Source organism: Marmota marmota, unplaced genomic scaffold (genome assembly GCF_001458135.2).
Source record: "Marmota marmota marmota unplaced genomic scaffold, marMar, whole genome shotgun sequence".
Classification (NCBI taxonomy): Eukaryota; Metazoa; Chordata; class Mammalia; order Rodentia; family Sciuridae; genus Marmota; species Marmota marmota.
The window spans coordinates 3,311,362-3,336,971 of record NW_026000170.1 but is presented as its reverse complement, the minus strand read 5'-3'; the positions used below and the strand labels follow the sequence as shown (position 1 = coordinate 3,336,971).

The 25,610-nt window shown below is 31.8% G+C and overlaps 1 pseudogene; it reads left to right on the top strand.

Moving 5' to 3' along the window:
- The window catches only part of LOC107154184, an 88,120-nt pseudogene that overhangs the window by 60,797 nt on the left and 1,713 nt on the right, over window positions 1-25,610 (top strand).

The following is a 25,610-nucleotide window of genomic DNA, read 5'->3' as shown; positions in this document are numbered from 1 at the left end:
TATATATATATATATATATATATATATATATATATATATACATATATATATAATTTAAAAATATAGGTGTCATCCATGTATGCCATGTATGGTATGATGGTATACAACTAATAGACTATAAGCGACTCAGGAGGCTAAGTCAGGAGAATAGCAAGTTCAAAGGCAACCTCAAGAACTTGTTAAGGTCCTAAGAAACTTTAAAAGACCATTTCTTAAAATAAAAATAAATGAATAAATAAATTAGTAAATGGCTGGGTATGTGACTCAGTGTTAAAGCACTTCTGCGTTCAATCTTGTGTGTGTGTGTATGTGTGTGTTTAGTTTTTAAAAGTCAATTATAATTTTGTGCAGAAAGTGATGACTTGAATGGCTTTCACTCATAGTTGAGGACCTTTATGAGTGTGTCCACCAGAAAGTTGGACATGTTTATTCTCCCAAAATTCCAAGTTACCTTATTCCCCATAATCTAAGAGAAAGAGACAAAAGAAAAAAACACCAAGTTGAAAGTGGTAAAAAAAAAAAAAAAAAATCTCTTCCAGTCTCTGAACCACTCACTGACTCATTCCTTAGCCTTCCTGCCAGGTACCAACTCAGCTGAAGGGCAGAATGACAGATGGTTAAGTGGAATCAAGTAGCAGGTGGATTTTAGTGAGGTTATTTAATGCTTATTGATACCTACAGCTTTAACCCTATAGCAACACAGGTGTGTTCCAGCGCCCACCCACTATAATTAACTCTAGTCCCTGAGACACTTTGTGAGAAATACTCTCCCCAATTATAGAACATAAGCTGTGTCCAGTAATCCTTGGCTACATTATCTTGAAAGATAGAAATTGTACCTCAATATACCTCTTTAGGTTGGGTGGACAGACTCCAAATTTAAGAATGATAGTAATATTTACAAGGTTAACAACTTTTTAAATTACACTAATTTCCATTCTTCACATTTCATTTGAAGTTTGGAGAAATATTTTTGAAAATAGGTTGTTGCTCTCTACCCACTTAGCCATTTCAGATCTCTCAAATTCAACATTAGATCTTCATCTTAATATGTACCTTGTTGTTAATGCAGTTCTTGGTGTGCCATATACTAATTTAAAATATTAGTCATATTAACTTATCCATGACTTTATATTTACATGTTTCTGATAAACTGAATTAAACATAGTTTTTCTCTTCCACCAAAATCCCAAGTATTAAAACAGATTTTATTCCTAAAAATGCAACATTCTAATTTTGTTTTATTTGAAATGTGCCCTCATTTTCAGAATAACAGAAATGCATCAATACCTACAAGTTGACATTTAAAATAAGAGGAGTTAACCTTCAAAATCATGCCTGATTTTTTCTTAATGATAATTTCTGTTTGATATGAATTACTCAGTATGAACATTTTGGGATAGTCACTTTCCTGCTCTTACCTGTACAGCAATACCAAAGGTATAACCTGCCCCAAAAAGCAAGGGTTTGATAAACTGAAATAACATCATGTAACCCCTTAGTGGGACAAACCAAGAATTGTTGCTCTTTCCAAAACAGCACTTCAATCTAGTCATGGAAAATATCAGATAAACACAAGTCAGAGTATATTGTATAGAATGACTAGTATCACTGAAAATGTCAAAATCATAAACAGAAGAAACAAAATCAAAGGAATTGTCACAGATTGGAGGAGCCTGAGGAGATGTTGGGTTGAATACTAGATCAGAACCATGTTAGTGGTCAAACTGGAAAAATTTGAATAGTAACTATAAATCAGTGAAAAGCATTTCATCTATGTGATTTCCTGGTTTCTATCACTGTTCTATGGTTTTTGTAGATTGTAAACATAGAGGAAGTTGGACAAAATTGTAAAGGAATCCTATGACTTTTGCAAATTTTCATAATTCTAATGTTATTTGAAAATAGAAAGAAAAAAAAATAGGCATTTACAAGACCATGATACTCAGAACTCCACAAAGATCATCTGATTTACCTTAGGTTTCAAATGTTCATTTTCTCAAATTTTTGTATTAGTGTAGCTTCAACAGAGAATCTGTTTATGCAAAGTATCCTTTAAGAAATTACCCATACTAAAATGATAATTATCACTTTTGTATGCAAAAATAAATAAATAAAACAAAATACATGACACACAAAGGAATCAATACTGCCTCTTCCTTTACCCAAATTAGATAAACTATCCTATTTCAAGCCACAATGATATTAAATAAGAACGTTATTAGATTTGGGCTCTGTTCCTTGAAAAGGGTAGTTCTATTTTCCAGGTGTCATTTTAATTTCCAGCCAGAAGATAATGTGATCTGCAGCAGGTCAATGGAAGTTTCGGGTCTGAGTTTGCTTTCTCATGGTGCCTTTAAATCCACAAATTTTTAGTTAGATCTTCCTGAGTTTCTCCACAGGAGTCAAATCTAACTATTTAAACGTGTGCCATTTATATCAACTGACTTACCATATAAGTATGTTTAAAATAAATACAAGAGTGTTAGAAATTTAAAGGAAAATATTGGTTTTGAGACAAAAGCAATAATACAATATTTTTATAACTTTTAAGCAAATAAAATCCTCCACATGAGTCTTTGCTAACATCCTCACCAAACTACATTGACTTACATTGACTTCAGGTTATTTTGATTGTTCTTAGATGTGAGATTTTTTTTCTTTTTTTTTTTTTAATTACTAGACAGTACACCCTCAGTGACATGTTTTATCTTTGTAAGGGAGAAATAAACCAATAAATCACATGTATTCATTTTGAATAAGCCAGATTCCCCTCCAACCTCTTTATGGTCAAAGTGACTGCAGTTTATGTATACATCAAATACCATAATCTGTTGTAGTTATACCTCTCAACACCTAACCTATAAAAAAAAGCACAAGGGAAAAAAAATGTCTGTTTAGGCTGTGAGGCTGTCTTGAAATCATAAAACATACTGGTAACTATTATATTGTTTAGAGATATACAATTTATTACGAGTCTATAGAAAGAAGTTAATAGTTCATACAAATAAAATCAAAAATGCTGAAAGAAAGCTGTAAGAAGTATCTCACATATCGAAATCTTTAATTCCCTTGTTTAGGAAATAATGAACTGAAGGAAAATCTTGCTTGCTTTTTAACTAGAGAAGGTTTACTATATATGGTTATTTTGATCATTTTAACAGTTTTTTTGTGATTTGTTGTAAAAATGACAGAAAACTGTAAGATTCTAATTATTTTTAACGTTTTCTATTATGCTTTTTGGACCACAACTAGCTTCCTTGATACAGAATATGTGCATAAAAATATACTAAATACGTTCTTTTTCTTCACTTTATATTTTTTCATAGATATTTTCTCAAACTATAAAACATTCTTACATACAAGTCCTTGGTTATACAGTACATTCTCTTGTATTTAGTTGTAGTTGCATTATTTATTTTCTATGATTTCTTACATCTGTTCATAATTTTCCTTATTAAAATAAAGCTGATATGAAAATCATTGAGTAATATTTTGTGATGCAGGACTGTTTCTGAGTCCTAAAAGAAGGACACTAGGTAGGCATAACTTAAATACTTTTGATATTTATTGACAGACCACCCTTCAGAAAGACAACAGCAATTTCTACTTCCATTCCTGGAAGGATTAACCTGTTTGAAATTTAGTCAAATAGAGGAGACTATTAAGACCTTCTTGGTCACTCACAACAACCTTCAATATTTAAAGGAAAAAAAAAACTGTTAGCCACGATTATTGTAAACAGTTTTATCAACTATATCTTACTTTATTAATGTTTATGAAATTTACTATTATAATCTACAGCATAATTGATTTAAAAATGAGAACACACAGACAAAAAAACTTTACACTAGCTATTTATGTTATGCAAATGTTACTTTTCTAATTAGCAGTGCTTTTTAAATATAATTTCCTATACTTCTACACTATTACTCAAAATTTTTATTTGACATTATATCAGTTTTATAATAAGACCAAACCTGCATTTCATATAGATTTAGTTTCCGACCAAAGAATGAAATATGTGCATCCACATACTATTCTAGAAAAAAAGAATCAATTTGAATAATAATAAGATTATATTAATATATAATAACATATCTTATTATATGGTATGTACTATGTATTCTAAGTACTTTGGTTTTAATTCTCTAAAGATTCCTAAGGGGAAAATATTATTTTCATCTGTATTTTTTATATAAGAAATTTTAATCACATAGGCAATAAGTTGTTGCCTTAAGGTCACACAGCTAGTAAGTGATCTTGCAAAATAAGTTTTAATTAGTAAAACTGCCAAGCTTAGATCATATAAGTGACCAAAGCCGATTTAAAAATTGGTAAATATGTATGACCCTATTCTTAGAAAATGAGTGCAGATATATGTAATATATAAAAGGCTATAAACCAGTATCTGAACTTTGCTTAACTCTGTTGAAAGTATGAATTTTATTTTCCATTTCTGTTAATCAGTATATGAACACAAATTGCATTTATAATTTATAATATCATATTTCATATATGTTTATATATTTAAAACTTTTTTCACTGAACACTAAAACACAGAAAAATTATATGAAAGAAATATGTCTAGAATATAAGGAAGACTATAAATATAGACACCCCCATTATAAATTTTAAGTATTTGAACACTTAAGGAAACCAAATAAATAAAAACATAGATACTTTAAATACTACAAAGAAGCTTGATCTAAACCACATGCAAAATTTTTCTCTTTCCAATTGTCTGAAATCTAAATGTCCTCTAGATCTGCAAATTGCCTCTTTAGCCATAGAGAATATCATAAGTTGCATTACAAACAATTGGGCAAATAGCAAAGGACACTTGCTTCAAAATTGTATATAACAATTCCCATGAGAATATTTATTTCCTGTGCCATAGACTTTTGCAATAAAAATAGATAACATATTTTTATTTAAGACAGATAATATCATACTAAAATATTTTGAGGTGCCCATCTCTATGTATTATGCACCAATATATTAGTCATCTTTTTGTGACTATGATCAAATACCTGACAAAAACAGCTTAGAGGAGGAAAAGTGTATTTGGGCTCACAGTTTCATAGGTTCAGTCTTTGCGTAGTCAACACCATTGCTTTGGATCTGAGGTGAGGCAGGACATCGTGGCAGAAGGATGTGGCAGCTGAAAGGTACACTGCTGTTGGTGGCCAGACACTTAAAGAAAGAGAGAAAGAGGCCAGAGGGAAGATGAAAGGTTTATGCTTCCTCAGTGTGTGCCCAAGTGACACACGTCCTCTAGCCATGCCTCACAAGTCTATGTTTACAACCCAATTAGTCCATTCAAACTGAGATAGGCTGATTAGATTACAGCTCACACAATCTAATCATTTCCCTTACTGCATTGACACAGGAGTTTTGGGGGACATCCCATATCCAAACCATAACAACCAATACACCATTTTTTATTTGGGGTGAAGTATAGTTTCCTATGGAATTTGAATGCTACTGGGTAGCCTTTGGGAAATCCTTGGCATTCTGGTTTTTGATTTTTTGTTTGTTTGTCTTGTTTTTTTTTTTTTAATACAAAGAGTAGGGTTGACATTTTTAGAGACAGTTTCAGGAACACTATCAGTTTTATGTGGGAGGAGAGATTGGAGCAAGAATATCACATGTATGATTCTGATTACAATGAATAGAGGAGAGCGTGTATATGTTAAGTCTTCATGAAGATTTTTTAAAAAAAAAGATATAGGAAGATATAGATATAGGACAAACAAGCATCAGAAAGCATGTCCTGAATCCCAGGAGGAAGGAAGAAGATGGGGAGGCTTGGTTAGCATCTCAGTTGCTTGGAAGTCTGTTTTGTCATTTAGAGTTAGTTTTGATTTAAACTGTCTCAGAATCTACCTTTGTGGGCTTGACCTTCCTAGTGACAAAAGGAAATAAAACAATCTCAAGAGAAGACACTTACTTTTATAATAACTGCAATCATTCTAACTCCTGGTGTGCATCAACATTGTTTTTCCATAGCTTACCCCTGCACTCCCAGCAATGTGTTCAAAAAAGGTGTCTTTCCTAACAACTCATTTGACTGTATTTTGTAGCTTCAAAATCTTCTCATTGTCTTCCCTCAGCTTTTCATGCCTCTAGAAAGGCCATCATTGTTGGAATTATTTGAATTAAGAGTTATTTTAGTTTATTCCAGTGAAAATCAGTGTAGATGTATGTCTAAAATATATAAAAGGCTATAAGCCTGGATCTGAACTGTGCTTAACTCTGTTGAAAGTATGAATTTTATTTTCTATTTTTGTTAATCAGTATCTAAGCATGAGTTGCATTTATAATATAATTCATTTCATAGGATTTTATTGGATAATAGATTTTTCATTGAACTAATTAGGATTTTAGAAAAACAATGTTTAATTCACAATTTGAAAAAAAGAAATGTGTGTATGTGCAATTTAAGAACCATATAGGTAATTATGCAGAGTTGAATTAATTGAACTATAGGTATTAAAAACCAAAGAGAAAGAAGAGAAATTATATTTATATATTAATTAATGAAGTTTAAATTAAAAAAACATTTTTAATTCAAGTTTTAGATTTTTTTCTTTCCTTTTCTTTATTCTCTTTTATTTTATTTTTTTTGTGTGTGTGCTGGAGACTCACACATGCTGCACATGTAGTCTACCACTGAACTAAAATATCAGCTTCCAGTTTTTTGATTTTTAAATAGAAGTTCAAAGTAGATCATTGAATATGGTCTCCCAATCCAAAATTATCTGATGATGTCAGCAAAATAAAATTGCATTTATATAGTTGTGTTGATACCTTTTTTGTGTAATTGAATAAGATTCAATAGCAACATTTTTCACTGTTTGAAGCCATAAAAGTCTAGGAGAGGTTGAAATGCAACATGAATAAGGGGGTCAGCTGTTGTACATTATTAGCAAAATTTAAGTGACACCTAATTAATACAGAGAAATTATACATTTTGGTAGAATAGATATACTGTTGAGAAATAGATGGGAGAAAGTGATATTAATGACAGGGATGTGTGGGTAGTGATATGGATTGAAGTCAAATATTTTTTGAAAAAAAACAAGACAAAACACATTTCAATAGTTTGAGTGCCCAGGTGGGTATGTGAGCTGTGGGTGGAGGTTATGAGAATTCATCAATACTGTAAAATTGAAGGGTGACAAAAGGGAAATAAATACTGCATCTGCTAGTCATTTTTGAAATAATAAAAAAATAGATTCCAGTGCATTCAACATGTTTTGTCTCAAAGCCATTTAGAAGTAAAACCAAACTGCTGTTTATTCAGTATAAGACTCTTCATTACTTTTTCATGCAATTTCATTTGCTAACAATGTTGAAATTCCCAATGGTCTTGTGTCTTCTGGATTTCTTTGTTTGTTTTTAATCTGTGTCTGACCTATGCCTCCTGCTTTCAAGTAAATGTCTTGCTGCTCTAAGTGCTGCTTCATTGTTGCTGTCTCCTTTTGGTGGCTTTATAATGGAGGCCTGTTATGGCATCTCAAATCAGCATCACATCTGTCACCATTTATTTAACCAATATATACAGCTTTTGATATATGCCATCTATAGTACAAAACATTTTCTAAATATTAATCCATTTGATTATAAAAACAACCTTAGAAGGGAAACAGGCAGCTGTGTAATCATCTATACTTTAAAGATGTGCAAAATGAGGACTTGAAATGTCTTGATTTCCCAAAGCCAGCAAACAGGATTCAATCTAAAGTGATTTCTGACTGCAAATATTAAGCTCCTCACCCCGATATTCTGCTTTCTTCCCTATTAACACTCACCCCTTATTTACCCTAGATTAGTAATTCCTCCTGAGCACCAACCAGATTTCATGCATATGCCTCATAGAAACCAGCAAAAATTAAGGAATCTTAATAAACAAAACAATAGCACACATGAAAGAACATAATAAAAGTCTCAGGCTTTTCAAAAGCAGCACATTTCTACCTTACATTCTAATTTGTTAACCTAGGAAAATGTTTTTAAAGATGCATTTAAATTTGACAGATCTTTTTTCCCTAAAACAAACAACAACAACAAAATAAAAAACTCAGTACCCACAATCAATTTGGGAACATTCTGTATCCACATTTGCAAACCTCTACCTACCTGCCAAAGTAAAGCAAACTATAGTCCAAAGCTTAAGTTCATACTGAAAATGATATACATCTTTCAAAAAACCATTTCATATTCTTTTTTTAAGAGTCTATATTAGGTCAAATGGTAGGCTAAAATACACATACACATAATATTCTATCTTTTCCTCTTTTCATTTATCTATCTCTCTGTCTATCCACCTGTTTTTATATCACTTTACAGCCTATTGCCAGGGTTTTTACTCTTAATTCCACAATGATATTACTGGAAGCATAATTAATCATGGTTGTCTGATTCAGGTATTGACATATTGGTTGTAGCTGTCTGAGCTTTTCTCCTATCACAGCTGCTAGACTCTCAGATTGAGCAAAGCCTTTGCTGCCACATCAGACAATAGTTTTGTGACAGATGTTCCTTGTTCGATTGAAGGAGCACAGATGAAAATAACAGTCTTTCCATGCTTGTGAGACCACAGTTGAAAATGAGCAGTTGTCCCCCTTCCAGACAACTGCTATCAAACTCATAGAACCTTGAAATAATTTGCAGTCTGCCCTGCACTAGGATGAGTCTCACACAGTCCTTGAGTCTGGCAAGTCCTATTCTACTGAAACACAAGAAGCATCTTTGTTCCTTTTCTGAAAATTCAGCTGTTATGATTGTCTGACAACCAATGATACAAACTGCCTCAATGATTTACTAATTTTCTGCTTTAAATTATATTTCTGGTAGTATAATTAACATATTTTTACAAATAAATTAATAAGCAATATAATGACAAAATGAAATCATTAACAATCCTAGGAGTTGAGATAGCCAATGTTGACTTTATGGTATAGATGTCCCCATACACAGAGACATGCATATGTACACACAAATAGATTTATAATTACAAACATATAAGAGTAGCATGCATAGTTTTGTTGCTTTCTTTTTTACCCAGTACTAGCTAATGACAATGTTTCTGAGTCAAATATACTTTTTTCTTACCCAAGGGAAGAAAAAAAATTTTTTTTTTCAAAAACTTTTTTTTGTTCAATGGCAAAATTGCAAATATTTCAAACTTTGCTGGTTAGATGGTCTCTGACACAAGTAATCCGCTTTGCCATTGTATCATAAAAACTGCCAGAGCAAAAAGATTTAAAAATGGGTATGGATATGTCCCAATAAAACTTTATTTAAAAAAGGAGGACATGCACCAGAATCCATCTGTGGGTCATAAGAGTTCATCCTAACCAACACTGCTATTTTGATAGCTGCATAAACTTCCAGGCTATGGATATGACAAGGTTATTTAAGCCTTATATGCCCCTGAGGGATTTCTGTACTTTCAGCCTTTTGTTATTAAAAAAAAAAAAAATCCTACCTGCCAGGAATTCTACTACATGTTGCTTCCTGTAATGTCTGGTATCTCTGGAGCATTATCAACTCTTTCCTCCTGACTAGACTTCCAGGCCTTCCCTCTTCCCAGCCAGAAGGCCTCAGTGGGCTTTGGATTACTTCCACTGTTTGTCTCAAGTGTACAACATGTTATCAGAGAGATGGATTACAGCACATCCTTTGATAGGTGTGCTGCTTCATTATGGCCATATCTGTACCTCATTTCACAGACATTCTGCAAAATGTCTGTGAAAGTTTATTTCTCATGGTTTCACATTTGCTAAATCTTAAAGATAGGAGGAAGAGTTGTACATTTATCACCCTTTCCTTCCTTTATATCCTTAGATTTTTTAGTCCATGTTGTTATTCAATGTTATTTAAAAATTCTTTATTTGAACTCTGCTCCAACTTTTGCCATTCTTCATTAGAAAGGATGGGTGAAAAATAATCATAAAACTGCTTTGTTTATGCTTCCTCATTCCTCATAATTTTCATTATTCTTTTCCCTAAATAGATTAATGGTAAAAATTAAGTTCAGTTAGACTTCCCTATATGTACATTTCTGTTTGTTTTGTAATTTTTACTACCCATGCCAGGAGATTCTAGTTTTGAAACTTATATTTTCATGATTATGTATTTATGATTAATGTTTTTGTTTATTTGTTTCTTGGAGTTATGTTTTATGTATTCTATAGATTTAGAATTTACTTAGCTGACCTCACCCCACCCTCATATCCAAATAAATCATAATATAATACAGACTGCTACCAAAAAACAGCTGGCCTAACAAAGGATAGGTCTTTCCTCAAAATTTATCAATGTAAATGCATTGCTTTGATAATAGATATTAGGATATGTAGATAATGAACGAAGGTAGAGAAATGTAATGGCACTTATTACCTCACACAGTGTGGATTAAGAACCATCATCTCAAGATGACAGAACAATAAATTGTGCTTATGTTATTAACTGATAAAGATAAAAAATAAATACCAATCTCTGAAACTTACCAGAGGAAGGCAAATAGGAAACAAATTCCTCAAATTAAAATATGAACTAAATTCCCCTTTTTACTGATTGAGGCTTAAAATCAAGAAATTGATTTTCAATCTCCTATTTATACTTAGAGTGTAACAAATATTATAATTACAATAGTGCTGAAGTAGTTCTCTAAGGATTGGAAATTGCACATTAAAAGAGAAAGTACTTGGGTCCTTTAGTTTTTGTTTTGTATTATATTTAACCATTTGGATCTTTCATTGCGAATGTGAATTCCATTTTATCAATAATAAGTGATTCATTCCATTTCACACCAAGTATTTCATTATTTTTGCTCACTCTTCTAAATCCTTTCTTTATGCAGAAACAAATAAAATGCCAAATATGCTTATGTGTTTATACATAATAGAAGTAACAAATGTGTATATATAACATCATATTGTTAAATTTTACAAACAAACCTGTATCATAAACATTGAATATAATATGCAGAAAAAACACTTGTTAATGAATGTGTAAAATCTTGAAATCAGAAATTGTGAAAGGATAAACATAATAAGAAGCACAGTTAAGAAGTGAAAGTGATGAGTAATTCATATTTCAGGTTGGTCTCTAAATCATTTAGATGTTAGTACTCAAAGTAAACTACAAAAATACTTTTAAAGTAAGTAAAATGATAGATATTATTTAATTTTACTTTTAAATTAGGAATTTATCTCATCAATCACAATTTATTGTTCACCATTTAACTTTTTTTTTGAGAAAAATCAAAACACAACTTTTGCTTTCTTTCTTTTTTTTTTTTAGAAAAATTAAAGTCACCATATTAAACCCTTCTCTGCATATATTTTAGTCTCATATTCTGACTTGGAAAGGTATCTGCATCACAGAAAATTGCATTGACTTTATCACTAATTGCTCTCAGGTTAACTGCTTTGAGGAGGAGAGAAGGAAAGAGATATTAAGGATTTATCAGCTGCAAAAGCTGAATAGTCATTTGAATACTAGTGGTGTCACATTTGCATAACATTTTGGGATATGTTAGCTCCCAATGCCTCAGGTGTGACTTAATGGAAACTATCAAATTTAAGGTTTTTGCATGATGGGGCCAATCAGCAATATCCAAAAGCCATGGTAAATTGCAGTACAGCTATTGCAAGGAGCTTAGAGTCCCAACCTGATATGAGCCACTGTCACTATTGCCTGTCAAGTTGCATTGTTCAGGTGCTTGCAGATCTGTCAGGTGCTGCAGGATGAAAAAGGGCACAAAATTTTGTATGTTTTTTATACATAATAAAGGCAATGCATATTAAAATTTCTTTACTGAAAACAAAATTTGACCTAAAATTCCACTTAAAAATATTTTATCTTCTTTACATGACAGGAAAATTGCAAAACTGGTAACAATATTGAAAAATTGAATTTAAATATATCCAAATATCAAGGATTGATACATAAACTATAGTGCAATCCATATGTTATTGAATATGCAAATGTAGACACTTGGTTAAATTTAAGTAATATATAAATTTAAAAATGATGTGACTCAATTTATATCAAATTTTTAGATATTGAATTATTACAACATATACAGTTTCAAAATAATCTATGATTCAAATGATTCAGTTATAATGAATGTACTAATATATTTTTGAAACTTAAGGTATATAGATTTATTATTTTATTTGAAAGCAGAAAGTAGGTGGTTCTGAATATACTACTAAGTATATCACCTTGCATATTTTTCAGAAAACACAGTATCCACGTTTTTTTCTCTAAATATCATATCAAAAAGTCATCTGGCCAACTTATAGTAGCCTAACAAAGCAATGATTTTAAAAGCTTGACAGTAACACATGGATATGCAATGAAAATTTTAAAACATGCATTGAATCTTAGGACTATACTTGTTGAATATTAAACACCTGTAATTACTAGTGCCCAGTGCACCCTTTCCGACATAATGTATATAAACTGTGGAAATATTTTAAAGCACCAGTTTTAATAAATAAATAGAAATATTGCAAAAAAAAAGTTGACTATAAAATATTTTGTTGTGTAATCAATTATGTTAGCTACCTGGACTGAAACTTTGTTTTCCTATGTGAAGTTCGAAAAATTATTATGAGATTAGTATTTCAACATCTTGAATATTTAAATTACTCTCAAGCACACCTTTGAACATATTCCTAAGGTTCTCAGAATTGTTTGCAATTTAATTTTTATGAAATATACACTTAGTATTTCTAACAGAAAAAATAATAGACTTGACAATTCCTGTGTAATTCAACAAAGAAAGCTTGATTACTGATGGTACACTAGTTTTGAATTAATTGTTTTGAATTTAGAAAACAATGATTAAATAATAATCTCAAATAATTAAGTTTTTTGTGTGTCTTTTCTGCCTTACCTTACATGACCCAACATTTGCAGAAATTGATGTTCATTAAAGATGTTCCCTTCCTTTCATACAGACATGTTATATTACATTCTATGAAGAACTAATGTACAATGCATGAATGAAAGTATTGGCTATCTAGACTGTACATAATTGTTGGCATATTATAAAGGGACCTTGAACGGCATTGCTTTAATAAAATTAAATATATTATGATATTTTAAGAAGATTTGTTGTCAAAAAAGCATGAATTTGAACTGTCCTGACTGTGGGCTAACTGTGTGATCTTGGAAAAGGTTTATCACTACAAACCTAAGTTTATTTATATATAAAATAAACATAATACAAATTCCACATTATTTATACAGTAAAGGAGATAGTGTATTGAAAGTATTGAGCATGATAACTGATTAAATACTAATATCTCAGTATTAAATACTAATATGGTAGTTAACACATTAATTCAATTTTTTTATTTTTCTGGCCTTAGTACACAAAGTCCGACAGCCATTATAATAAAACAGATTAATAAACTCTTGGTTTTTCTGTTTGATTGTATTCAAAAGTCTCAAGTATTTTTTTCAAGTGTTTTGGTCAGCTTTTGCATTGCTGTGACCAAAATAACCAACAAGTACAACTTGGAGGAGGAAATGTTTATTTGGGCCTTATTTAATTCAGAGGTCTCGGTCCATAGGAAGCTGACTCCATTGCTCTGGACCCAAGTGAGGCAGCATCATAGGAGAAGGGCCCAGAGGAGGAAGGCTGCTCAGCTAATGGCAGGTCAGGAAAAAGAGAAAAGGTGAGAGGGAAGAAGGGACCACAGGAAGATGCACCCTTTCTGGGTATACCCCCTGTGATCCACCTACTCCAGCCATATCCCACCTGCCACCAGTTTCTATCTAGTCAGTCCAATCAAATTAAGATGGACTGGTTAGGCTACCACTCTCACAATCTAATCTTTTTATTTCTTACTATTACTGTATTAATAGGAGCTTTGTGGGGGGAGACACCTCATATTCAAACCATGGCATCAGTCTGCCATTTATTTTTTGCCATTTATTTTTAAATTATTCATGGTTAAGAGAAGTTTTGTTAAGTAACCTACGTGAAGGACCTCTTGCTACTAAACTCCAAACCTCTTCTTCTGGATTTAGGAAACTGGAATTCACTTCTTATAAGAACTCCATTCTTTTATTCAACAAAACTTTGTAGAATGTATACTACATGATCAGCACTGTTCAGAAGCGTTGAGGATGGAGTGGTGTGTCTTTTGGGAGATGAATGTGTGTTTGATAAGGTTTGAGCCAATAATCTGACCCTGTTAGTGTCCCATCACTCACATGGATAACACCTGTTTCACTGTATTACTTTTCTCTCTTCTCTATCAAAAGGAGTGTTATCTTGTTAAAAAACATAAATGAGAAGCACCTACTCTGTTAAAATCTTCAACCTTAGTCAAATCCACTTTCAAATACCAACCTCTGACAATTGCAATTAATTCTGAAGAGAATATAGACATAAGAATTTTAAGCAGGTAATCAAAACTTTCAGTGGTATATTTTAGAAAGATTTCTCCGGAGCCCTATAGAGAGGGACATTGGAATCATCCAGTAAAAGAAAACAGGACTTGGATAATAGAAAGCTGAGTATATACACCCTACCCTAAACAGGGAATGCTTCAGCCTTCTGTACCATATTGTTTCCTTCTCCCCACTCCTGACCACTTTTGGGCTAGGGATTGAACCCAGGGCCTCCTGCATGCTAAGCCCTTGCTCTACTGCTGGCCTATATCTTCAGGTCCTTGTTTCTTTCTCTTGCCCCCATCCAAGCAGGGTGGTCTTCAACCAAATGCTAGATTGTATTGACAGACTGCATTATCCTAACACACTCTTCACATAATGTAGCCCTATCCCATTCCTTTCTGAGTATCCCTCTGACAGCAGTTCCCCCATATGCATTTCACAGTCTCAGGAAAGGATGTGTGTTTGAAGACATTTCAGTAGAAAATACTGCAGAAGGCACACCAAGGGTGTTAGTAGATTGAGTAGCTACACCTACTATTGCCAGCACGAATCTTCATGCTGCTGTAAGAATTCTCCTGAGATCTTACAAATCAGAGAGAATATGAGCTAATATCTGCTGAAAATACTTCCCCATTCCCATAGAGACTATGTTATTTATTTATTTTATTTAATTCTGACAACACTGTTAGGTATATTCTGATTTCAAACCTGTGTGTCTTTCTTTTTCTTTTCATTATTATATTCACTGTGTCAGAGGAACTCCTGTGTTCCGTGATTAACGTTTTATTGAGAGCCATTTGCAAGGAAATCAGTATCTGAATTACAAGGTTCGGTTATTAACACTAAACATAGTATACATTTTATGTAACAAAACTTTAATGTTAAAAATAAAGAGCGGAATTTATTATTTCTTGAAATAAATAAGAATAACTAAAATAATGCCCCATGGAATCAAGAACAAGTAGTACTGTGACTCAGTTCTTTATTTTTTTATTACGTGTATAGGTTATTACTTGAAATTTGAAACTCATTTTGAAATATTTTGATGGGAATTTTACTGCCCTAATGTGAGTTTGCTGTGATGACTAGAAAAGTATGTCTTTATTTCTATCTATTCCTCTATTGCTTCTCTGATGCATGGAAAATGAGCTTATTTCTGCTTAGCTCTCTTTTTCTACCTAGATGGCATAGAAACTAAAGAAATAAGTCTAAAATAGTATTCCAATGATTTCACCTTTTCTCATTCCTGGTGAGTCTTCCATGACTTTCATATTTTGAGGTTTTGCTAGGCTATATCTTAACTTTCCTTTATTTCTTACAATTCCTTAACTTCTCCTGTTACTGATAAGTTGTGAGTAGAGGTCATAGACACACAATATCTAATATCATCCCTGTGTTTGAAATCTTTCTACGGTCTGAAAATAACCAAGTTTAATATGAAGGTAATGGGATACTATTCGTTTACAGTTCTATTAGCAAAACTTCAGCCTAATAATTCAAACATAGGGAGAAATATAATTACACGAGTGGATTGCCAGCTGCCTCCCGCATTCCTCTTATGTCTCATGGGGCAGAATAAAAGTGACTGCAATTATAGTTTAAATCTCAGAGGGATATTAATGTGATGGTTTTAGCAATAGCTTTTTTATTTTTTATCAAGTCATGTTAATAAAAAGGATGGCTCTGGTAATTTGTGCAATATTACATTTTGTTAGTAGTAATTACTACTTAATATAGTCTCTGTGACATAATGACATAAGCATAAAATCTTTCCAGAACATATACCATCCCAGGGTAAAACCTCATGAAATGCCATTCTTATTTCTAAAATACTTACTGATAATATTTTATGTTGGCAGTGCCTACTTAAATTCTCTTTTGAAATAATTTATTTCATTCACTATGCTATTGTTACATTTTCAAATTTAATTGCTTTATAATATAAAGTCAAAATTACAAACTCAACATTCATGGTTATAAGATTAGGAAGCATAAAATTCATCCACTTTCTTAAAAAAACTGTTTTAAAATGTAAAGTTGAACAGAAAAGCAACATCAAATATTTCATGATACATCTGTTTCATAGTATATTGAAAACATGTAAAGAGTATTTTTTTTTCTGATAGGTTCATATTAGGGTGGTTGACCCTAAACAAACTGAAAAGTCTAAACAGTTTGAAAAGGGACACACTATGACTTTGTTATCCCATTTAAAAATTAAAAAAAAGGAAAAAGTCAATCTATTTCGAGTTATTTAAAGTACTTCTTCTTTGGCCACAACTAGATTTTTATTATGATTTGCATCTTCCTTTAATTTAGCATATGTTATATTTTTTAACCATGAGAGAATAGAATACACAAGATACTGTATAGTGCAAGTTGCAATTCTAATCAAATACATGAGGGTAATGGATAAGCAGGAAGTGAACCCACACACATGCATATTAATTATATGCCTCAGGGACTTAAAAAATATATATATATATGGTTGTTTTTTGGATACAATACATTTATTTATTTATTTATTTATTTATATGTTGTGCTGAGTATCAAACCTAGTGCCTGGCACATGCTAGTTGAGCACTCTACTGCTGAGCTACAACCCCAGACCCTCAGGTCCTTTTCTAAGAAGTACTAACTGATCAGAGAACATGCCTGATGCCTGCATAGATCGGATTTACAGCAGCAATAGCTGCTATTTTTCAAGGGCTTCCTATGTGCTAGGACCTCTATTGAATGATGTGTGCTTGTTATAATTTATCCTTCATTACAATCATATATGCTATTTATTATAAACCCCATATCACAAATGAAGAATTGAGCTATTCACTAAGCACTTAGCCCAAAAATGACACATATAGTCTTTGGTACAACTTGGTCATGATCCTACCTTATAAAAGTGAAGACTGTTAACTCTTAATTATTTTGTGTTCTGCTAGGAGTCTAAACAAAGTTTAAAATTTTGGCTTTCCATGTAAATAGTAGTATCAAATGATTAGTACAAATCTTCTAGCTATGATAACAGTTTTGGTTAAAGTAAATGAGTTGTAAAGAATCACTTATGCAAATTAAACATAAAGTAATGCCATATTTTCTACAAGACATCACTTTCATGGACTGATAGACTATGTGGTCTTCAAATAAATCTCTAAAAATCATCATCATCAACATCTTGTCCTCTCAGTGACAATGTGTTGCCGTATCTCTATATATATCTCAACATGTTTGCTTTGAAAGGTTAGAAGTTTTTCTTTTAATAACATATAATGTATAAACTCTTTTAAAATATTGCCCACTTTTTAAGACTCTCAGGGTCTTGTGAAGAATAATGTTCTGGTTTTACTCAGACAAGCTTTTATTTTTCCTGCACTCTGTTTTTTTGAAATAGATGGCTTGAACAAATATTCTACCACCAGACAGAAGGAAAACCACTCGTGGTTCTTAGAGGCTGAATTTTGAAGAGTCAATTATTTAGTCCAGAAACCTTCTGTGAATTGTTTCCAAGTTGAATTAATTATCCTTCACTACTCATAATGTAGTAATGAAGAAAACAAATAAGCCAATTAGGAAAGATGATTTGGCTACAAATGTGTGGGCTGTATACTTTGGGTGAATTGCATGATATGTGAATTATATCTCAATAGAGCTCTTTTTCAGAAAAACTGATTGCGATGTCTGCGTACATATATCATGATAATTAAGAACCATCCATGCATTTACTGTCCTTCTTTGTGGTTGATCTGAATTGTTACAAATGACCCAATAGAATGTCTTATTAAAAATACATGTGTTATTCCTTTTAGTTTATAATTGGCAAGATTGAAAACCCTCCACTGTTTTACTAAAAGTTAAAATTTTTTCTATGATATATGAATATTCTTGTGCAATGTTTTGTCTAATGTTTTATAGCAACAGTTTTTATTATCTCCTATATATGTAAAATTTATATTAGGTGTTTTTAAAGATCTTAATCAATACTAACATTCAATGATATAGCAGAGTAAAAATGAATAATAAAACAAGATTCAAATTTAATCATGTGTTGGAAAACAAAATGTAAGTGGGATTATTTTTATTCAAGTTATGTTTTTCCTTCCAATGAGAACAGCGGGATGTTTTCTGGTGAATGCAATTATTAATTAATTGCAAATTTCAGGAGCTAAATTGAGGAGAGGATTGACCAATTGCATTGTTAGTTTGTAATTTAGTTTGATCAATTTTCACAGTGGTTTTCAACTCTGGTGGGAGATAAAAATTGCTTCTAGAACCTTCATACAACATCAGAGCTTGGGTTGCACCATTAGGGAGTGATTGAGTAAGTCTGGGGTGATATCTGGAAATTGATTTTAAACTTGCCTTTAGTAATTGTTATATAAAATAATTTTTGAACCACCTGTTTATCTTAGACTCTCCTTAATAACAGAGCCTCACAGAACAGTAGGTGATAGCACTCCCAATGACTGACTAATCTACTTGTCTCTTGATGAATTAGTGAAAGAGGGAATATACTTTTTTCTTTTTGAGTTTCTTACAGATTGCATGTTTATATGTCATATATAATTCTGCAGCATAGTGTGCATAGTTGGAAATTTAAACCTTATGGAATCCTTTTGGCATATATATGTACACATGTGTGTGTGTGTGTGTGTGTGTGTGTGTATACACATACATATACATGTATATCTTTTAGTTGGATATCACGATATGATCTTCAGTCAGTCCTGAAGTAGCAATATCCTCACAAGGTATTACCAAAGTGGATAGTTTGAAATCTGATGAAATTAGAACAGGAGAACCATCAAAGAGGAAAAGTTTTGTCATTACCTTGCTTTAATTTACTTTAAAGTCTGGATCTCTTGACTCTTTTATTAAAGTAAAAAATCTAAAACTTCCTAAGACAGCTGCCCTAAGAAACAGTTTCTCTTGGCTACAGGAACAGTAAAATCCAGGCTTCCTAGGAAAAGAATTAGTTAATCCTTTGATCCATGGCATAGGAAAGAAAAAGAAAATAGTAACCAGTTTGTGAATGAGAATTCCTACAGATCCCTCTCATGTCCATTTGTAGTTTTTTCTTACACCTAACTATGAGTTTTTAGATAAGATTCCTAAATAAGAGAGAGTGGCCTCATCAGTGCATAATTAATTGTGGTGACTATAGAATAATTAGGGTGTTCTTTATAAGTCAAGTAAATAATTCCTTATTAAATATTAGCTAACTTTTATAGATCTGCAAGGGTCACATTGTCTATTGTTTTTATTATGATGTAAAATTAATGTAAAGGAGTCTTTTTTTTTTTTTTTTAATAAATAGTAAAATACACAGAAGGGGCTTCTACAGCCCCCTTGTGGCATGTAAAATGATTGAAGAAAACTTTCATAATGATTCAAAACACAAAAAGCAGTGGAAAAGACAACAAACAAAAACTAAAACAGAATTTACTAGTGCCAGAATACTGAGGCATCCCTTTTTAGTACTTCATGGAGCTGTGATAAGGGCTGAAGTACCAGGAACCCTTTTTCTCCTCCTTGGATCAGGTCTTTCCATATGACAGAACCACAGTGAAAGCACAGAAGCTCAGCCTTTGCCTCCCTGTGCGATCTGGCTCAGAGCTGGAGGGTGGATAGGCATCAAACTAGTGTTTCACTCTGAGGCATAGAGAGTGTCCCCAGCCCCACTTTCTTTATATCCACATGAGAAAAGGCAGCACTCAGGACACAAGCAAGTAAGAAGGAAATATGAGTGAGTGGTCAGTTCACCCTAGGGAGTACAAGGCCTGAAGCAAAGAACTTTAAGCAGGCAAAATTCCAATTTATGAATGATGATATCAATATCAGAAGAACATGCACAATACAGTTGTATATTCTTGTCCAAAAAATGTGCATTTTTTATATAAATTAGCCAAACCACCAAATCAACTAAATATTGTAGAAAAATGTTTTGTCTTTTATATCTAGTACATAATTTTAAAAAAATTGTACAGAAACAGCATACCATAAATAAAGTAACGGGCACATAACAAACCCTTGAAAATGATTTAACATATTTTATTACAAAGAATGTAATTTATTACAAAAAATGTAAGTTACCAAATATAAAAATTGAGGAAAAAAAATAGAAAAAAGATTGAGCAGGTAATTCCTTCAGAAAAAAAAGAGAAATTATTTATATAAAAATAATTTAATGTCTTTAGTATTTTGGAATTAAAATTTGAATTAATGATATACTATTTTATTTCCCTAACAAAATAGAGAATAATAATATAATTATAATAGTTATATTAATAATTAATATATATCATTATAGTAATATAATTATTACCGTGTATATGGTGATTTGAGAAGGTCAAACATTGGATCTTGTGAATTGTAGGCAATTCACTGAGATATACTCCCAGCCCTTCAAATGTTGACTTTTAAAAATATCTAATCATTTGTATTAGAAAAGATATTGTCAAAAGTTGGCTCCAATATATTATATCCACAAAAATCTATGAATTCTCAGGTTGAGACTTTTTCAACAAACATCAAAGCTTATGAAATATTAACATTTTTTATACATGTTGAGGAAAAAAGTCTAAAAAAAGTTAAGTTTTATATCAAGACTTAACTACAAAGATATTTATAAAGATATTTACTATAGAATTTGTAGAACAATAATAAGAGCATTGGAAACATATTTCAAACATGTTATATTATTAAATTAAATACAATTGTTATAGGCTGAAGTTTATCCCCTAAAATCATTTTATCTTACCCCCAAATAACACAGTAAGTGACTGTGCTTCAAATTAGGGTCTCTAAAGGAACAAATAATTTTGTTCACAACAGACACAAAATGAAGCCAATGTGACCATCTGTGTGAAAGGGAAAGACTACAGTGTTTAAGGCAGGAAGCCAGGCCTTGACCACACTATAGTGCTATAGCATCCCAGACCTCAGAAGAAATCAGCCCTGCTGATACCTTCATTTTGGACCTTTAAACCTCCAGAAGCATGAGAAAACATATTTCTGGTGTGTAACACACACATACACACAGAGACACACAGACACACACACACATACACCCACACACAATCTGCAATAGCTGTAATGATAGCTCAAGCAAACTAATACAATAATAGTCAAGTGATAGAGCTGGAGATGATGATTTGTCAATATTCTTTGTTTCAAGTAATATAAAAGGGTATTATAAGTGTGTCATTTAATGTGTGAAAAAAAACCCTCCTGCTTGCTTTAAATTTAATACTGCAAAAGAATGACCACATTTTCATTTCTGGAAAGTTTATTAAATTTATAACAAATGACAGTAATATAAGCACTATGACTAGAAATGCTAGCATTATTGCAAAAGTGTAAAGTTTCTGTACAATGGAAATGAGATGATTTTGATTCACGTGGAGTCATTTTAATGTTTACAAATTTTCATGATGATCTCATAACTATACTTTATGTTACAATATTTTAATGTTACTTCAGTGCAACAGCACATGGGTTAAATAAAGAAAATAATCATATATACTGAATGTTTGTTTTAATTTTTCCAGTTTTAAAATACAGGTAGTGATAGAATATAAATCTCATGTACATTACCCATTGCAACTAAGCTCAATTCTTTTCCAGTGTCATTTCAAGTTCCCTGTTGCCATAGTTGCTGCTAAGAAAATGCATTTTTCTAAAAGATTTATAAATAATGATCGCAATGTTTTTAGCTCTTTGTAGTGAAATACAATATCCAATGCCTCTGAGAGGAATATAAATCCAAGCACCAGGGATCCATTCAGGTCACACTTGAGTCTTGTTACAAGTTGGGCAAGAAAAGTGTCTCAGTGGTATCCATTAATGTGCACTTTCCTAGACACTCAAAAGATAAATCCTATGTAGTTAAGTTCTAAAAACATGTATAAGACCCCTTTTAAGCTTTATATCTGCTTTTGATACTCCAAAATGTTTTCAAACATAAAAAGATTACAATTCATTAACTGTTCTTCTTTTCTGGTATTGCTTATTTCCATATTAAATTAAAATGCTTAATTTATGTGAACATGTTTTACAAAATACACACATTCTTACTCTCCCTAAAAATTTTGTAAATCATGATTTTTACTGAACAGGAAACAAAAATATCTAAGGTCGATAATATGATTAAAATTATGGTTCTTGACCTAATCAGAATATAAAAATCCAAGCCTCATTCCACTCCATTTTTTTTAACCAAAGACCAGTCATTTCATACTGATTGAATACTTGATTATGTTATTCTACATATATGGCATGCCATCTAAAGTGAAAAAAAAAATGCACCTTCAAGAAGCCCAAACCAGAAAAATAACATAAGTATCTACCATCTAGAGATAAGAAAATTAAGCGAAGTCTGTGCACTCACATATATACATGTACACACACAAACATATGCAATATGCATATATGTTTGGGACACACATCTTTTGCATGGATATGATGTAGTAAGGAAACAATTTTTCAGTGACATAAAACAACAAAGGCTTATTTCTCATATTTTTATTCAATACTGTTCATTGAAAGGGTTTGCTCCTTAAGTCATAGGAACCCTAGGTTGACAAAATTTCTACCTGATTATGACATAACTATCTCATCATGAGGTTTCAGGCACTGTCAGGATAGGGGAATAGAGGACTGAAGCCCCCAGATCCCACAGGAGCAGTGAAAGACTTTGGCCTTAGTCTATCATCCAGTCATCCGAATGGCCTTGTCTCAGGGCACACCATGGAGGACGGTCTTCCTCTCATAGGTCTGAAAAAAAGGATGATGTGGCTATGAAAAAAAATCACTGGAAGAGCCAACCACAATGTTCTTCCACACAAATATTTATTCTTTTACCTATTCTTATTTTGGGCCTCCAAGAAACGAATACTACACTCACATAAAATTAGCCTTTATTTTGTGGCCTGATCAAAAGAGGATATCCATCCTAATGTTGAGTTTGAATGGAGTGCAATCTTTTTATTATTAATTTAAGAACATATTAACAGCTTTGGCTAAGACTTAGTCATAGAATAATGAATACCTTGGTGCTAAAATATAATGACCTCTCCATAACATGTTTGTTTGCTTATTTTTCTCTTCCCAAACAATTTTCTCTTGTTTATATTTCCAAACATTTTGTCTTATCTGAAAACCTGAAGCACACAGAAATTCTGTTGAATATTAGTATGTGAATACTGTATTACTTTTAAGCTTTTAATTTTTACAGGCAATGTTTAAGTTGATATCATTAGCAGTAAATAAGACATGCCTATGGAAATGCAAAAGAACTTATTATAATACATCTTCTAAAAAGTTGAAGGGTGCTTTTGAATTAAGGATGTGTAAAAAATGTTCATAGCAGAATAGTTTAATACTAAAATCTCTGCTGACTTTCCTTTTTCCAATTCTTTTGACATAGTTTATTTGAAAAGACTTTTCTTCTATTTCTTTCCTCTGACAAAACTCCACTTCTTATTCCAAATTAGTTTGAATTCTGTCACAATTTTTGTTAATTCCAATACATTTATCAGAGAGGTGTAATAAAACTTATCTTTATTAACATAAATATCATTTACTCCCATCTCTAACCTATAAAATAAAATCACAATTCTTCAGGTATTAAGAAAATCTATAAGAGCTACTAAATATCACCCATCAACTGTGAACAGAACATAAAATAATAGATCATTCTCCTTCCCTCAATCAGTTGGTTAGAAAGTGGAGTTATATATGGGTTATGAGAGCATTAAAAAAAAGACACATTGCCCCAGTATTATCCTCCTATATGAATTTTGCCTACAATGAGACTGAAAGTTATCTGAATTGACAAATCAAAAGGAACTCAGGAGGCACAACTATGTCAGGAAACAGATGCATCAAGGAAGAACACAAATTCCAGAACACAAATCCCACAAATTCCAGTGTGGCTGAAGCATTAAAAAACAAACAAACAAACAAACAAAAAAAAAAAACCCTGAGACTGTAGTTAGGTGAGATGAAAAGAAACTTGGAGGTTGAACTTTGAAGGTGATGAGACAGCACTGATTGCAAGCATTCAAAGAAAGCCACAAGATGCATGATTACTTCTTCCAAAAACAATGCATAAGGTGACTAGAAAGGTTCTCAGCCAATAGTTAACATCCACTTAACCACGTTCGGGTCCACATTAATATGAACTTGGCTTTTTATATCCTATGATGTATCTAATGAATCAAAGTTTAGGGTTTTCATTCTGATCTCCTCTATGTTTTCATTCATTTTTACCTTGTTTTAGCCCACAAAATACTTGATTGCTTATAATCTAGTATTAAAAAATACAACTGATAAAGAGATAAAAGTCTTCATAACACCATAATCAGATGCTACTTCATCCTGGATGGTTTTTACAATTTTTATTTGGGGAATTAAGAACTAAATTAACTGGGAGAGGCCAAGAAATAAGATAAAGGGACATTATTTTGAGAAATATGGAAATGAAAAAAAAGAGATAAATGACATGTTCTTTGTATTAAAAAGATTCACCTCAGAGGCTTTAAATATGAAAAGTTTTTTTTTTTATTTTTTAAATACTAGAATTGAAAAAAAATCTTATTGCATAATCCTTGGATACTAAATTCAATCATCCTGTCTGCTTTGGAGGCAGAAGTAGTTCTATTTCAGTATAAGCCTAGGGTTCAAATTATCAATGGCAACCCAGCCTCTCCAGACCACAGTTCCTAAAAACACAAACTACCTTCTTGATCACACTTGTGTTATTATTGGCTTGAGATAAAACAACAGGGTTCATTGTCAGCTGTGCATTATGAAGCCCATGGTTCATATAAATGTTAATCAGAGTTATGAGAGTAGCTCCAGAGATTATGATAATTGTGTAGTAGGTAAGGCAAATGTGGATGTGATAGTTCAGGTGTAAACATGTAGTAATGAAGGATTTCATCACTTAAACTGTTTCCATACTCTGATTTAGAAATGTTGGGACAATAATCCATTAGCTTTTAGATTTTCCAACTGAAAAGAATAACTCTTATTTTATACTACTGCCTAAATTAAGATATGTTATTGGGTAAGAGAAAAAAATAAAGTACTTTATGTATAAAGTAATATATGTATGTATATATATATATATATGTATATATATATATATATATATATATATATATATATATATATATATATAA